We start from the raw sequence: 17,740 nt of genomic DNA on the forward strand, positions 1-17,740 counted from the left end.
TGAGTTGGCATGATTTCTATTGGTCGGGCCAGGCTGACCTGTGATACTGAAATAGGAAGGAGGTGGGAATTTCCAAGGGCAGGGGCTCAGCTGTTCCCCACTCACATCTGTAAAGGGGCATAACTACTAGTACATTACGGCACAGGTCATGGGGTCAGTGGTCCACTGACTGCGGGATGCTAGTCTACCCTGACAGCAGGATTTGAAGTTCCGTGGAAATGGGATTCTGTGATGTAATTCTGAGGACAAGGAAGGTTGGACAGAAGGCTAGTTTTTTTTTTTTTTTTTTAAAGTTTATTTACTTATTTTGAGAGGGAGAGAGAGCGCACTCATGTGCATGGGGAAGGGACAGAGAGAGGGAGAGAAAGAGAATCCGAAGGGGTTCTGCACCCACAGCACAGAGCCGGATGCGGGGTTTGAACTCATGAACTGTGAGATCATGACATGAACTGAAGTTGGATGCTGAACGGACTGAGCCACCCAGGCGCCCCAGAAGGCTGGTTGTTTTGAGACCCATTGTGTCTGTAGATTAATCTCGGTCCCTTCGGCATTTTTTTTTTCCCTAGTAGAAAACTAAAAATGAGGCGTCAGTGACATGCTTCTTTGGGAAGTCACAGCCTACCTTCTTTTTCTTCTTCTTTTTTTTTTTTTTTTTTTTTTTTTTTTTGGAGTTTTACAGACCTTAGCAGGAACCAACTGGGCAAAATTGTGTCCGAAAAGATTGTCATGCTTGACCTGACCTGCAGAGCTGTGGAACTGACTCTCAGCTGTTAATCAGATGTGATGACCTTGAGAAAACTTCCTGAAAGCTCCCTGGCATGGGAAGCCTAGACTTGTTGCATGTTAGAGGGTTCCGGGGAAGGTCAGGGAGCCAGGGCTTGAAGGCAGAAAACCAGACCCAGGGAGTAAATGAAAGGACCTTTTTTCCAAACCCAAGTCATACATATCTATCCTCTGAAATACTATGTCTATGGAGAGAGAGGTTGCCTGATACCATACCAAGATTTTGGCGTTCTCATCTCCCCCACCACATCCCTTCCTTTTTCATCATGGATACCGTCGATGGTCCAGGAAAGCCTGTGGATCTCTAATCCCGTTGGGGCTTGTCTACATTTAAAATGGAAAGAGATGCTTAGATGCTAAATTTCAATTAGGGGGCAGTGAAAATAAAGATCTAATTTGTTTACCCTTCCAAGTTCATGGATCTCTTCCATCCCCAAACACATCGAAAGTTCTACCAGTGATGTACTGTGCCCTTTCTTTTCTCTTATCCCGTCTCCACTCCTTTGTTCTCTTTCTTGCCTCTTTACTCCTATTCTGTTCTTGTTCTTGCCTCCTTTTCTTTTTCCTTTCCTCTCACTCTGCGCCTTTTCTTCCTGTCTCTCTTTCCCCTTGCCGCCTGCCTTCCCCTCCCTAAGTTATCGCGGACTTGTGCAGGAGCGACAGCCAGTGTGTTTGTCGGGAACTTGGTCTCAGCCGTTCTGTTGCTCTCAATGGCCCATTTGTTTGCTCTTGTGCAGGAAAAAAAAAAAAAGAAACTTTTCCAACCTACGAGTTCCGTTGTCTCCCTAGGGATCCTTGTTTGAATCTTTGCTGTAAGATTTTTTTTTTTCCTATGAAGTACCAAAGAAATAATTGCCTTATCGTTAACAAACAGAACCTGGCTCTTATCACCCCATACCCCAGAGCCTTGGTGCAAAAGTTGGGCCGTGCCAAGTGCATGCATTAACCTGATACGCGAAACCCCTTTTCAAAGCTGGTCCTTAGAGGACACTCATTGAGGGCGTTTTTGTCGAGAGGTGGCACAGTGAAAGCACTTCTTACGGCACTGGGTGCCAAAAGAGATTGGCTGGCGTTTACACCCCTGTTACAACAAAAAAAGAGTGTATTTTTCTGGGAGGAACATTTTCAGATTGTTCTAATTGTCACTGGCAACGAACAGTACTTGGAACCGGAGTCTTGCGGTGGCCTCACTGGAGTTTTAAAGCATCCCTTGGCACAAGAGACTTTTTGGTTCCGTGGGTGAGCTGTGGCCTGAAAAAGCAAACGGATCATAAAAAGCACCAGGCCTGACGGCCCACTATTGCCCTGCAAAAGGATGTGACATAACTTGGAACGCGGGCTGCACTGTCAGTGTGGATTCCGAGTTTGTTTTTGGAGCCACGGAGGTCTCCTGTGAGAGTTCATTTGCATCTCGTAACAGTCTCTTGGCCTCCACCTGTTTAAAGCAGAGTTCTTCTTTCGGAACCTGCATGGATCGTGGTATCTTCTCACTTAAACTGATGGTGTCATTTTGAGGTTGGCCCCTCTATGCCAACCTACCATTGGAACAACATCGCTTCTGCCGTCTTTTGGATCTTTCGACAAGGCCGATGCACAAGGGATCTGGGGAAATGCTTGCTTTGGGGTCCACGTGAATCGCCATCCTTTTAAAAAAGTTTTCCCTGTTGTGTCTTCTTTGTTAAAATAAAATAAATAAATAAGAAAACCCCACAGCAAAACACAAAAAAAGATATATGGTGTTGCATCAGATACTGACAGCGCATCTCAAAAGATCCTTGGGGAAGCTTTTGTTTGGGGTGGGAGAAATCTTCCTCTTAAGCATTTCCCAGCATTCCTTCAAGACATCTGGTTCTCTCATTTTCTCTCTGACTTCTGTGCTTTTTTTTTTTTTTAAATAACTCCACTACTGTCATTATTTTTATTATTTTTAACCATTTAACGAAATGTGCTGAATGGCGATCCCACATGGCATCTTGTCTAAAACTCGTTTGACCTTCGGAAGTGATGACCTTAACCAATTTTTACTGGCAAGTGTCTTGACTTTATTACTCAGGAGACAGTTTATTTTTTTTTTTTTCTTAAAGAGAAGAGTGAACAAGAGAGAGTGAGCTTCTCTTAAGATCAAAGAAAAGGAAAGAGCAAGGAGGTTCTACCCGCCCCCCCCCCCCTCCATCTCCATGCTGGAGCAAAAAATTTTCTCTTTCCCATCCTGTTTTGTTATTATTCTCAGTGTCCTTATAAAAGCATAAATAAACACGGTGAAATCTCACCCATGCCTCCTGTACCCACATTTCCCTCTTAAAGCATTTGGGAGCTCCTCTGTTTGCACTTTGAAATTGGGCTGCTGAGTTGATGCATTGTCTCATGTCACCATCGTATTATTTTCTTTTGCCCACTGTCGGTGGAGGCCAAATCTATTAAGTGCAAAGAAAAAAAAAATAAATAAAAGGAAGCAAACTGGGTTGCTGCGCTTTTGCTCTAACTCTAGGAGACGTAGGTCTGAGTTAGAAGGATTAACTTTGCTGCTTTGTGCGCCCTGCCGTCCCTGGGCTCTATCACCAAAAGCAAATACAGGTAAGGAGAATGGTGTGCGGTTGGCAGCCACTGGGTGAAGAGGCCACCCCCCCCCCCCCCCCCGGTGGAACGAGCACTGTAAATGAATTGCTGTTCTACCCTGGGGCAGGGCAGCGTGAGAAACACCAGTAGAACAGGGCAGAACTGCGCTGCCTCCCTCTCCCTGCACTGAAGAGCTAGTTTAGGTGTCCAGCATCATACATCTCAAAGCCCCGCAAACTACGGGGAGAAAAGAACCCTTAAGCTGCAGCATCCTTCCTTGGAAAGGGAGTCATTTCCTTCTGGGTTGTTTGTGGTTGTATGTCGAGAAAAGGGGTAGGAACTTCACGTAGAGCATTTCTTCGAGGGGGGTGCTGAAGCAAAGGGCCTCTTTAGGAGGTGGGATCATGGACGGTGTCATGGTGTTGGGAAGGGATCCTACCGACTTGGAGCTTGGGAGCTGTATCTCTGTCACCCAGCACCCACATGCAGCGGCTGCCCTCAGGGTTTTGTCTCTGGATGGCGTCAGCATGCAGGCGCTGTTGGTCCAGGCTTCTCCAAATGTCAGGAGATGAATGACGGTTGGCCGAGAGCTTGACCAAGGCACCAGGCATTTGGGAGGAAGCATTCTTCATTGGCATGCCGGGCTAAGGAGAAAATCGCCTTTATAGACACAGTTTATGGTTTGGATGGCTAGAGCATCAGGAAATGCTGTTTGCAATACGAATGAGCCGTTCATAGCAGTTGGAACCGCCGATATATTCTCTGTCATGTCGTCTCACTCCAATGCCATGGCTCGTATACGGCTTCAACTTATTCAAGGCAAGCGATGCTATGGATTCAGTTAATTAATCAAGCACTCCGTCCCTCCCCAAGTGTGTTGTGAGTCCCTCGTAGCACTTAGCACTGTGTAGTGCTGTACTTGGGGGCGGGATAGGAGCCCTTCTGGTCCAAGGTGGAAGGGGAAAGGTGAGCATTTATGCATTCTTGATTCTAGCGAGGCTTATTTCTGTATCTGAGAACTCTTAAAACACATTGCATGTCTCTGGGGCTCAAACCAAGCAGTCGGTTCTAGAAGTCATGTTGGGATTATTGCTAGGTTGTTGTTTTTTTTTCTTCTGTGGTCACTATTATTTTCTTGGTCCACCCATCACAGAACAGAGGTCACAGCACCGTGACCTTTTCCTGGTGGAATGGACTGCTGAAGAAGTCACATGGCCAAGTTTGTATCGGGGGTCCACATTTGTTTCCTCCACTCTTTTAATCAGAATGCTCATTTAATTCTATTCCAGCACCTGTTCAGCAATTAACACCCTACGATTTGCATCTTACCCTGACATTTGCTATCTTTCCAATTAGTTTTTATATCAGTATAATTAGGTAGGGTTATTACAGTGCATCAAGCAGGGTCATGGTTATTCCCAAGCCTTTAAGCGCTTTCCCAGATTTGTTTAGGGAAGCCACTAAGGGCAAATGGTTGATTAGGATCACTGTTTTTCTTCTTCATTCAGATCAGGAGAAAACTGTTTCCCCATGTGGCTCATGAAAGATCAGGGAAATATGTCAACCTATAAGAATTAGTATTATGTAGTTCATGACTTTTGGGTGAATTTACAGAGGATTATAAATAAGGTACATAAGGTGAAAGCACTGTGGGTGTTTTCTGTGCAGGGGCCAAGGCAAGATCCTCACTTTGCTTGCTTTGGGTTATCCGTGGCAGGGACAAAGGGAAGACGTTAAGCGAAATTGAAAGCTTCAAAGTCAACTTTTGTGCGTGCGCATATGTGCGTGAGGATGCAGGAAGGAGGAGAGGGGGAAGCGTTTTTATCCTAATGGCATCAGGGGATAAAGAGAAGGTGATTTGAATGCTCACCTGATATCTGCACTTCAGTTTAAGCTTGGTTTTGTGACTTTCACCCACGTCGGGAGTATCTGACGAGACAAAACCCAAAACTCTCTCCCTACTGGAAAAAAAAGTAAATTCAGAAGGCAGACGCTTTGCTGGGTCCATCCGTGTGTCTACCTGTTATATCCTGTATACTTGGAGCATTGCCTGGATGCTTCCGATAACGTGATCCGTAATATGGGCTGGGGGGAATCATTGCCTGTCGTTAAATGGAATGCCCAGACTAGGAACTAATCTTGGTAAGATTTAGAGTACATGCCATCCAATAATACATTGTCAGATATTATTCTATGATAACGTGTATAGAGTATTTCTTTTATATGCCAAGGTCAGATCCATGATTTCCTCATAAATGTACGTGTGTAGGTCATACACATATATTTAGGTCAAATTCCATTACACTCAACGGCAAAGTCCCGGAATTTGGACCTAGTTGTTGGAAACAAGTGAGGACTCTGAAATCTCTAGGCAGAGTTTAGATTTTGGTGGGGCCGAATTGTTTGTAATGGTATCCGGAGTCTTTGCTGAATTGGTAAGATGACAGCAATATCTGGATGTTGCATCTGATACAGTTGTTGGAGAGACTACCATGATTGATGGGGGATGTAATAATGCCAGATTCCTCTGGGAGAGAATTTTACACTGTCTGATTTCATATCGACAAGGTTTTCTTTTACCTGTGATACACAATTGCACGGAGTATTTTGTTGTGGCTTGACTTGATTTTTTTAATAGCGAGTAGACATGTGATTTTAGGAGGGGTGTCTCTGAAAACCAGGGAGTCTGAATTGCCATAACTGGAGCACATCTATTTACCATGTAGGCACTGGCACCTGAAATTAAAAATCCCAAGTACTGATTTGGGATCTTGGAATGTTTCTGCCTTAAGTAGGAAGGAGAGCAGGTATGATGGAGCTGGGGGGAGAGACAGAGGAGGCAAAACTCCATAGATGTTGCTTTTACACCATTTTGATATTTCCTCCTCAAATGTTGACACAGAGTAGACACCCAGCAAATATTACTTAAAGGAATGACAGAACCTACTGTTAGGACAGCAGGAACCAAATGGTGCAGGTTCAGTGGGAAAGAAGCAGCAAAGGGTGCGGGAAAGCACAATCTGGTCTCTGGAGGGAAAATGGGGAGAAATTCAGCTGTTTTACCATTGGCTGTGATTGGCATGATAAAAACCAACGGAAAAATCCTTATCGTTAGTTAGTTCATATCTACTTTTTAATTGGGACTGTATGTTTCTTTTGTTTATCTATCTATCTATCTATCTATCTATCTATCTATCTATCTATTTATTTTGAGAGACAGAGAGAGAGGGAGAGAGGGAGAGAGAGAAAATCCCAAGCAGTTTCCACACTGTCAGCGCAGAGCCCGATGTGAGATCACGACCTGAGCTGAAACCAGGAGTCAGACCCTTAACTGACTGAGCCACCCGGGCGCCCTGGGACTGTATGTTTCAATGTGAAGTTTTTGCTCCAGTGTCCTTGGGGTCTTAAATGTCACCCCGGTGAAGATCCTCCTCCTCGATCCTGCAGTTCCTAACCCCCTTCCGTGCTCGATTTTTCTCATCACGCTTTTCACTAATTAACGTGCTCTGTATTTTTCTCATTTGTTGGTTGTGTATATTGCCCTCGCTGACTCCCACTACAAAGGGGCAGAGAGTTTTGTTTTTCTGTTTAGCGGTTCATCCCCAACATCGAGAATAATGCCTAACACATAGTAGGTACCAATGAACGTTTATTTAATGAATGAATAAAAGAAGACCTACATTGTGGAAGTCTTTGTTTCATGTTCTAGTGGTCAGGGGCCTCAGGGACACTTTGAGTATACATAATGCACACTGGGCAAGGGGACAGGGACATGTCCTTTTACCTTGGGTGCCTCACTGGTAGCACCTGTTTGAAATCTAGCAACCAGCACCAACAGGGAAGTATTTGAAACGCAGAACATATTATGTAAGTCCAGAATAAAAACTGTAACCATGTCCACTGGTGGAAGAATTGAGAACCCTCTCTGCCCATCTTGGCTCACACTTCATCCTTGCCTCAATAGATTTCATCTGGAATGCAAACACATTTATAGAATGAAAGGGCCTGTTTAATATACGAAATACTGACTCCGGGAAGAGAGCAAGGGAGTAAGAGTGAGAGGGACAAGCTTAGTGTGCATCAGGAATCACTTAGATGGTTTTCAACTTGGGGTTAAGGCAAATTTCTCTATTTCAAGCTACTTATTTTTGGTTGCATTTTTCTTTGTATAGGATTCCTATAAACTATTTGCATCTCAGTGAAAATATACTTTTCTGCATGTTCCCTATACTAGTAAGTGTGATGTGAACTTTACGTTCATATATACATATATGTATATATGAATGTGTATGTATGTATGAATATATATGTATATGTGTATATGTAAGTATATATGAACGTATATGTATGTCTGTATATTTATATATGTGTATGTATGTATGAATCTGTATGTATATATGAATATATATGTATATATACATGCAAAGGAAGCTTCCATACAAAGTTCCTCCGTCACATCGTACCTGTGGCTTCCCTTCCTCTTTCCTCCACACCACTACCCTACACACACACCCCTTTTGACTTCAGGGACAAAAATGCAGTCTTATCCCTTTAACCCAAACCTACGACACAAGAATTCTAGGAAAATGATATGCTTGCAAAGAAGTGGGAGAAGTAGAAAAATAAACAGGGCATAATTTTTTCTCTTCTGTCTTGGAATGGGAGCAGACCGATTTGGCTTCCTAAGGTGATGAGGTTTCTTTCCCCACTTTGGTTTTCTAACGCTCTGGTTCTTTCAAGGCTCCCTTTGTAAAGTTACCACAGTGAGGTGGGGAAAGCTTTACCACTCTGGAGGAGGAGCTCTGGGAGGGGCACTTGCCTAGGCATCAGTTTCTTATTCATACTGTGCCCTCTTTTTTTTTTTTTTTTTTGGCTCTGCAAGATTTGATAACATGTTGGCCTAAAAAATAAAAAAAGTCAAGGGGCGCCTGGGTGGCTCAGTTACTTAATCATCCGACTCTGGCTCAGGTCATTATCTCGCAGTTCATGGGTTCAAGCCCTGCGTCGGGCTCTGGGCTGACAGCTCAGAGCCTGGAGCCTGCCTCGGATTCTGTGTCTCATTTTCTGTCTCTGACCCTCCCCGCTCATGCTCTGTCTCTCTCCGTCTCTCAAAAATATATAAACATTAAAAAAAAGTCCAAATAAATATTATTTCCCGCTAAGAATGCTGGCAGACTAGCAAATAGCACAGGGGAGGGAGTGCGACAGGGTAGTCGCAACAAATGTAGACTTGGTTCTGTGAAGATGCATTTTGGGGTCTCAGGCAGGGTCCTTTCGGTCCATGTGCCATCGCGTTTCACTCTTGTGTCCCTTGCTTTAAAGACCTTCTGGGACGCAGATCGTTGTTTGACCCGATGTGTCTTGCCTTTGGCATCATGCATGGTTCCAGCACCGGACTGAGGGAGCATCTGGTCATTATTATTTATCGATTGGCAAACTTTAAGAGTTGAGGTGGGGAGAAAGAGAAGCGAGCTGAAGGGATACGTTTATTGGGAATACACTAGGCAAGGACAGCTTTCAGAGCCATTGCAAATGGAATTAAAAACGAGAGACCCAGGGGCTTACTTCCAGCACAGAAAATACGAAAGAAAAATGTTTCTTCTGGTCCTCCTCCTGCCTTCTCCTTGTTTTCTTTCTCTTTTTTTTTTTCTCTCCTCCTTTTGCCAGAACAAGTTGGTAGTTTCATAAACACACCAACTAAGTATGAGAAACCATGGCATACGTGAGGGAGAGTGAGATGAGCAAACTAATCAATATAAACAATATTGCCGACTGTGTGCAGTTTCCTTAGGAACGACCCCCAGCGACCAGGATGCGGTAGCAATCGCTTCGATAAATGTAGTTCGCTTTTTTCCCTAAAAAGCTCAGCCCCTCAGCTGTTGAGTACTTGTTTAGAATTTGCAGCAGTGGGGAGAGAGTAACTTTGGCTACAAATCTGAAGGTGAAGGCTGCCTTAGAGACCTATGTGTATGTGTGTATGTATATTTCGCATGTACACACACAGGTATATATGCACACATGGTACACGCAGAAATACACACGTACACACACATATATGTACCTATCTACATACATATAGAACAAAGTTAGTGTGCTTATTTTCTGCAGGTGACACCACGGTTCAGACTTGCTTAGTGGGGGCGGGTGACTGTCTTACACATCAGCACCCACTTTGGTCCCCGCCTTTCAGCCGCACGTTCAGGGGAGGCGCGTTGGCGAGGGACAGCAAGAGCCGCCACCCTCTGGGTCTGAAGCTCCGCCGGAGGCCTCAGGGAATATTCTCGGCAGCTCTGTGCCCTTAAATCGAGGGAAGGCATTCCAAGATGTCATAAATAAATAAATAACATTTGCCGTTGTTTATAAATCAATTAATTTGTAAGTTGAAAGGTCACGCAAAATATTTAGCGATTTCCGAGGCAGCTCTCAAGCTGCAGCGGCCGCCGAGCAGCTGTCAGGATGGTGCTCCCGCTCGGCGCTCAGCTGCTCGGCACCCGGAATTTTCTGCCGGGGGACGGGTGACCGCTTGATTAGTCGCTACTGGGTTTTGTTCAAGGGAGAGCTCTGCATGGTTGCATTTTAACACCTTCTCCACTAAGCAGGAGGCCAGCACAGGGTGCTAAATTCCTGTCTGTGGCTGTCTGTGAAATAAATCTGTGTGCTGTGCCGTTCCAAGCTGTCAGCAGTGGCTCGCCCTGATGGGCCCCTGAAAGGAGTTTCCTTTCGGTCTGTGGAACAGTGAGCAGCCACTAGGGAGCTGTCTTTAGCTCAGATTTCAGAGTTCGCTCATTAGACCAATAACAGCAGACACTCTCTTAAACATATTCACAAAGTTATATTATGAGAAGGGAAAAAATGGCCAGGGCCAGACAATGCTAATATTCGGTTTCCCCTCGCCGTGCGCACCAGCCGCGATGGGAGACAGGAGGGCTCCATTACCTCAGGCCCCCTGTCCTTCCAGGTTTCCCCCCTACTTTCCTTTTTTGATGTGTGGCCTATCTCCGTGACAAGTTTATTTATAAAAGCAGAGTTTCTTCCCTTCCCGGGGAGGGAGCACCGCTCATCCATTTTCTCCGGCCCTTCTTACCGGGAGCCCCAGCCAACGGTGTCTGAAGGGGAGGGCGTCCAGCGAAATGATCATCCCGCGATCTGGCTCCTCTTGCTCGTTCTTTTCAGTGCATGTTTTCCCTCTTGGCTCTAGGAAGCCGGCAATGTCCTCAGATATTTATGTGAGATTCGGGAAATGAAGCCAGGAACTGAATTTCTGAGTGGGGTGTTTCCCTGCAAAAACAGTCTTGGCCTCTGCCCTCTACTTAACTTGTTCAACTCTTTTACTTTAAACGTTCCAGAATCTCCGCGCCTCCCTGCCCCGCCTGTCACGGGCACCCGAGCCACCGTTAGGCCCTGCCATCTACCACGTGGATGCGTGTGCAGAGCATCTCGGAAGCCTTTAATCCGGAGGCGGTGTTTGGTGTTTCTCAGAGGCGCGGCGGGAAGGTGCAAAACCCGGTCCCCGCCCGGTCGCCAAGGTTTTTGCGGGGTTCGTGTCTCCGTCCGCGATCTCCACCGCGGAGGTGATTATTTCCATGTTAAATGCTGTACAGTAACTTTAAAAGTCGAATTCTTATTTTGGATGCTGGATGCCAAGTGCACGCTTGCTTTCCTATTCTGGTAGTTATTTGTCATTATGACGTGCGATCCGATTTGTGCCTGGTAGTGCTAGTTTTACGGTTACACGTAGATCTGCCTTAAGAATTCCCTGGTGCGCACTTGTATAGAAAGAACATGCTGAATATGTTCATACTTGGCTGCGGCACAAAGGTGATTCTCCTCTTTCTGAAAAAAATGAAAAAAAAAAAAAAACTTGGGTAAAGTATGTTCAGCCATTGTCAAGTAACTCAAAGACAGGCAAAGAACAAAATAACTTTTTTCTTCTTTTTTTATGACAAATTCAAACTCCCACTCCATGTGCTGGGTTTTTTTTTTTTTTTCTTTCCTCCTTTTTTTCCCCTTTCACTCATGGATAACTTAAAAATGGCTCAACTTGAAATTTTCCATGTGTCCAGGAAAGCTCCTGGGATTTCTGAGGATATGTAGGCAGGAAACACTTCAGAATATATAAGCAATCAAAAATTTGTTTTCAGTTTGTGAGCCTGCTGTATAAAACATCACAAACTCTGTGGCTTAACTAGCTTTGCCTACAATTTTGCACACACACGGTGTGTTGTTGTTTTTATTGTAGTTTTAGGTTTTTGTTTTTGAGTGGTGCATAAATAAGGCCAAGAGTAGTTTGTTTATCTTGGGGATGGATAGTTAGTTAACTGTGTATTTCTATATAGAGTCAGTTTTTTTCCTCTGTTTAGTTTCTAAGGGAACAAATGCCTGGGATATGAAAAGCCAGTCATGATCAAATGCCGCTAACTTAATATTGGCATTAGGATTTCAGGCAAAAGGGGAAAATAAAATGTAAAGTCATAACTTTTGTTCTAACTGAATTTACTGCACTTTTCTAAAGAGCACCCCCTCCCCCGCATTAATTGTAGTTATCGCAGTGAGTATCTTGATGGTTACCCGAGTAGGTTGAGGCACTGACTAGCTCAGGCAGCACCCCAGTCTGTCTCTGGGGCCCCCCAAAGGCTGACATTTTGCTCTTGAATGCTAGCTTAAACATCAGGTTAGTGGGCATGACTCATGACCTGCCCGGGTCATTGTCAAACGAGGCTTCTCGCAGTGACAAAGGCAGAACGTGTTTTGCAGTTGCGTGGTGAAATGCAGACTAGGAAAGGTGTGAAGGGGACTGCAGTAAAAGAAGGTGGGAAAAAAAGCGTAAATGCAGCTGACACACGTGTTGTGATTTTCCGTATCCTTCCTGAGGACCGGGGTTTAGAAGACTTCCCTGCCTCTTGCCATGTGCTGTAAATACCGCTTGGTGAAAACAGGCCCACACCCACGTATCACTGAAGTCTGTCTTGTACACAATTTGTGAAAACTAGTATTGACCTCAAAGATATCCCAGGCCCTGCTGGTCATGATGATTGCATCGGAATTGGGGACACAGTCTCCCAAGTGGATTCAAATATTAGCCTCTGTGAACGGCCCAAATGTAGGACATTTAAAACGATTTCACTTGGAAACTATGCAGTGATATCTTCCTTTTTTTCAGGGAAAAATGCTGAGATATCTGGTAAAATTATGTTTTCAGGGAAACCTGTGTGTCTTACTTTTCCAATAGGATCAGGCTGGGCTTAGGTGCGACCTTGGGAACCGCTTTCTCTGTGGTGTGTGCATGTTGTGTGGGTGGCGTGCAAAAAGTCACGAGCAGATGAGAAAGTGATGGTCCTTAAGGCGGGGGGCAGGGGGTGTCAAGATCTGAGTCTGATCTCAGAATCCAGGATGACCCCAATCTTGCAGCCCAGCCTCTACTCCTTGGTTTAGAGGCCCAGTGTGATCTGGGACCTCTATAGAAGGGTGTCGAAGTTTTAGTGTCTTTTACACTTCTGAATACTCGTAGTCTCACCCTTCCTGGCTTCCTCCACGGGTTCTTTTGTTTTCTCCATAAGGCTGTTCTAGTCTTAGCCTGGATTAGGTGATTTGCAAAGCACAACTCAAGTGGAGTAGAGGAGAACAAATCGTAAATGACAATATCGGCAGGAAAACATGATGAAGCAAACTGCATCTCTAGTTCCCCAAAGGGAGCTGATACCAAAATGATTCATATCTTGTGAGTAGAGAATGTTGGAGGCCACAGGGAGTGCTCAGGGACTTGGTCAAGGCTGTGGAGTGAGTCAGTGCGGAAGGCAGGACACAAAGCCTGGTGTCCTGACAGCTCACCAAAAGGCCAGCCTCTCTCCCTGTTGGCCTAGTCACTTAAAACATGGTGATGTGAAATGATCAGGCCACAGGAGCAACCTTCGCTGGAAAATCTTGGCCCGGAGGAGCAAGGATCAACAGTAGGTCTCATTAGGTTATACTTCCTTTCTCATTGAGAATATTTCTTTTTTTTTTTTTTTTTTTTTAGTTTATTTATTTATTTTTGAGAGAGAGAGAGAGAGAGAGAGAAAGAAAACGTGTGGGGGAGGAACAGAGAGAGGGAGACAGAGAATCCCAAGCAAGCTCTACACCGTCAGTGCAGAGCCCAATGGGGGGCTCGAACTCATGAACCGTGGAATCATGACCTGAGCTGAAATCAAGAGTCGGACACTTAACCAACTGAGCCACCCAGGCGCCCCCCACATGGAGAATATTTCTTAAGGCTTCTATTAACTCAGTTTTTGTTTGTTTGTTTGTTTTTTTGCTACTATGGCTTGAGGAAAGGTCACTTCTTCAGTAACAGATAAATTTATTTGTCTCATCTGGTGAGGAAGACTTCACAGTCATCTTGGGCCACACAAAGGTAACAATGTCAAGATGGCCAGAGGAGCGCTTCCCTGATGGTAATGGCCCTGGATTGTGGCCTGAAAAGTATGTGCTAAGTGGGTGCTGCTGTGTTCATATTGCTGAGTCCCACGACCTCTAAGGGGAAAAGGAATTACTCTGGTTCTGAAGAGACACAAGTCAGCAGTGAAAATACTCTTTCCGGTCTCAGAAACAGAGACATGAGGTCTTGGCAGGATGCCATGTCTCACTAAAGCCAACATCAGCCTTGCGAGTGGGCTTCTCATTTTTGCTTCAAAAGCACCCCTGCAGAGCACTGGCAAGGAGAGGGTGTCCAGAAAAGGTAATTAACCGGACGATGTAGTTTTCCCACCAGGAAGTACATAAGAGGTTGTTTATTTAAAAATAGACTCATAGTGGATCACGTAACGGAAAAAAGCCCCTCCCTCCATGAAGATGTTCATTACCTTGTTTATTATCTGGAATAGTAAAGACCTGAACAACCTTTTTTTTTTTTTAATATGAAATTTATTGTCAAATTGATTTCCATACAACACTCAGTGCTCATCCCAACAGGTGCCCTCCTCAATGCCCATCACCCACTTTCCCTTCCCTCCCACCCCCCATCAACCCTCAGTTTATTCTCAGTTTTTTTTTTTTACATTTATTTATGTTTGAGAAACAGAGTGAGACAAAGCATGAGCGGGGGAGGGGCAGAGAGAGAAGGCGACACAGAATCTGAAGCAGGCTCCAGGCTCTGAGCCAGCGGTCAGCACAGAGCCCGACGCGGGGCTCGAACCCACAAACCGTGAGATCATGACTTGAGCTGAAGTCGGTTGCTCAACCGACTGAGCCGCCCGGGTGCCCCGTTTATTCTCAGTTTTTAAGAGTCTCTTATGGTTTGCCTCCCTCCCTCTCTAACTTAAGACCTGAACAACCCAAAGCATATCCTGTAGAGGAAAGAGAATGAGTAGGCACATGATAGCACAGCAATTGGATGCACCCGTAAACAGCCATTGAGGAGGATTATGGGGGCTGGCTAGGAAATGTGGGAAGATGTTTAGCGGAAAATGGAATGTATATCGTGGATTCACAGATTGCTGCTCTGTAAAGTATGCCCCCAGGAAGCAGAGAAAGTCAAAACAGTCAGTGGTTAAGGTGGTGCAGTTATGGCTGGGGATCTGTTTTTTATTTCCTACTTTTATTCTCCTGCCTTAATGTAAATTACAACCAATGTTCCCAAGAAGGATCACTCGGACCGGCTTTTCGATATCTTGACCCGGAGTATGTTTTAACTTTCTATTCCCACTCTGGATTCATCATGTTCCACGATGTTTAGCCATTTGTAAAAAAAAAAAAATGAATCTTTATCCTGCAGGAAGGGATTTTTTTTTTCTCGTGCTAAGGAGGAACCAAGATGCCAGTGAAGACGTGCTATATGGAGGCCCTGACCATTTGAAAATGGAAATTAAATTGTGGCTACTTTTGGGAAGACTCATGCTTTGACGTCATCACTTATCAAATGGGTCCAGCTTCTAGTATCATTTTAAACTCTTCTCATTAAACACACACACACACACACACACACACACACACACAGGATACTCTGTCTCATAATAGAGTCGTTGCTGTGTACATCAGTGCAGAAAATATCTCTTAGAAAAAAATAGCCCAGCTGCTCTCCAACATACAAGTAACTCCTTAGCAATGTTCCACAGGCTTTTTATGACCTAGTAGAGAAAGAAAAGGAAATCCTGCACTTTAATTTGATTTTTTGCTGTTAAATTTGTGTTTGTGGACAGGTGGCTCTTCGTCTATGTGCCTCAATTATCTTCTCCATGTCTCCTGTGTGCCTCAAAGGAATATCAGCAGCCCCACGGGACTGTTGTGTATGATTCCATTGTTCTGGATGAATGAAGAAATCAAAGATAATTCTGTTATCTATATTGTGGGGTGAGGTGGGGCTCAATTTGAGCTATGATACCCATCTCTCAGCCCTGGTTATGGAATGTCGAGGGGCTTAGGTGTCTTTTAGGGGATTGTCGTGCTTAAAAAATTATGTTTTTAATTTTGGTGGAGTGTTTTTTATAGGTAACTTTATATAAGGGACCACTTTGATTTTAGTCCTGTCTCAATAGTTGAAGTAATTTGCACTTGGAGTGCAATGTGGAAGTTGAGCATCAATAAAAATCAGGAAAAAAAATTCTGCCTTGTTAATTTTTCTTGCAATAATTTTATCAGATGGATGCTGGCTTAGAGACACTGGGGTTAAAATTGTGTTCTAGGAAAAGCCAGTGTGTGAAGGAATTATAGATATTGAAGCCAATAGTAACAACAAATTATATGTTGATTTTGAGTGATTTTAATACCCCCCTTTTTTTTTCAACATGGTCACTTATTGTCCTAAGGCCTTTGGACATGGGGAAAATACTAAGTCAACAATTCAATGACACCTAGAAGCAAAAGTCTTTTTGCACGGTGGAAAGAAAAATGCATCTCCTAATGAGATGGAAAACAAAGACGAAGGAGTTTCAGAGACAAAGAGCTTTGGTACAAACTGCCCCTGGTCCCCTGAGAGTCCAAACTCTTGCCGGCAAGAGGCAGCACTTCGGTTAATCCCTAACTGTTCTCTTGGTGCTTCGCCAGAGAGGTGTTTTTTCAGGAGAAAACGTGAGTTCAGATGGAAGAAATTGAGAATGAGGTAGTGGGAAGGGCCATCAACGTTTTGTCCTCTCAGGACACGGCTGGAAGCGAATCTGACCGTCACCAGCTCCTAGGGGTCAGTTCTGAGCAGAAGCAGGGACATCGCTCGCTCACCTGTCCTGATGGCCCAGTGTTCTAAGACCTGCTCGGTTATTGACCCGCAGGCTCTTCACGGTGAGATCTGCCTCCGAACACCTCCCGGAGGTATTGCTTCTTACAGTGTTTCAGATTTCAACCTGAACTTGCCAGTGACCAGGAGGAGGTTCCTTCCTGCACCGCTTGCACTCACCATAGAAACAACTCCATCCTCCTGAGGCCGCAGGCTCTGTCTTCCCGAGGCTGGATTTGATTCCAGAAGTTCAAGTGCAGGACATCGATCTACCTTCTGCTTTCACTGCGTAGAAGTAACTGTAAATGACTTCCATTGCCCTCTTTTGGAGAGAGGATCGGGGGAAAAGACAGAGCTATCGGAGGAATTCTGAAAATGCTCACTCACAGAAAACAATTTCGCAGCAGTCATTGAATAGGGGTAGGGGTGAAGAGGCAGGGGGACACTCAGTGCCTTCTCAAAGGGCCTGGAAGTTTCTTTAAAATTTTTTTTTTTTTTTCAACGTTTTTTTTTATTTATTTTTGGGACAGAGAGAGACAGAGCATGAACGGGGGAGGGGCAGAGAGAGAGGGAGACACAGAATCGGAAACAGGCTCCAGGCTCCGAGCCATCAGCCCAGAGCCTGACGCGGGGCTCGAACTCACGGACCGCGAGATCGTGACCTGGCTGAAGTCGGACGCTTAACCGACTGCGCCACCCAGGCGCCCCAGGGCCTGGAAGTTTCTAACCACTTTCTAGCAGGGCTTCCCACGGGCTCAGTGCCCACGGATGAGCTATACCACTTACGTATCCATCACAAAGGGTACTCAAACCCCTTCCAGTGTTCCGTCTTTGTTCAAAGTTCCAAGGCTCTCTCACTCTGGCTTCAGAAGGAGTGACTCAAAATAGTCTCTTGGAACGCAAGCTAGGATCATATTCCTTCCCCCAAACAATCAGGGAGTTTCTTTGTTTTCTGGGCCCCTTGTCTGCAAAAGGAGGCCGGGAACAGGGAGGACATGAAAGCATCTGGGAACTGTCCCGGAGCCCCGCTTCTTCTGGCCACCTGCTCTCCTGACCAAGACTGCCTGTCCATTGGCTTCAAGATCGAATCCATAACCACAAACAGCCACACCGACTTTAGAAGATGCTCGACGCCCGGGGGGAAGAGGCACAGCCGAGAAGAACCGGGCCCATTATTACCCTCATTATTTATTACTCACCCAGCACTCCAAAGTCTGC

At 45.0% G+C, this 17,740-nt stretch overlaps 1 protein-coding gene and 1 long non-coding RNA gene across 3 annotated transcripts in view; one reads left to right on the top strand and one right to left on the bottom strand.

Annotated features, from left to right (window-relative positions):
• The window catches only part of EBF2 (EBF transcription factor 2), a 195,594-nt gene that overhangs the window by 25,169 nt on the left and 152,685 nt on the right, over nucleotides 1–17,740 (top strand). The window lies entirely within an intron of this gene.
• On the bottom strand, nucleotides 6,971–10,703 carry LOC109277312 (uncharacterized). The gene is made up of 2 exons (XR_002085101.2): nucleotides 10,424–10,703; nucleotides 6,971–7,310 (listed from the first exon to the last, which is right to left on the bottom strand). It is a non-coding gene; the product is annotated as an uncharacterized LOC109277312 (long non-coding RNA).

The sequence above is a fragment of the Panthera pardus genome, unplaced genomic scaffold (genome assembly GCF_024362965.1).
Source record: "Panthera pardus isolate Hobbes unplaced genomic scaffold, ASM2436296v1 HiC_scaffold_13, whole genome shotgun sequence".
In the NCBI taxonomy this organism is placed as follows: domain Eukaryota; kingdom Metazoa; phylum Chordata; class Mammalia; order Carnivora; family Felidae; genus Panthera; species Panthera pardus.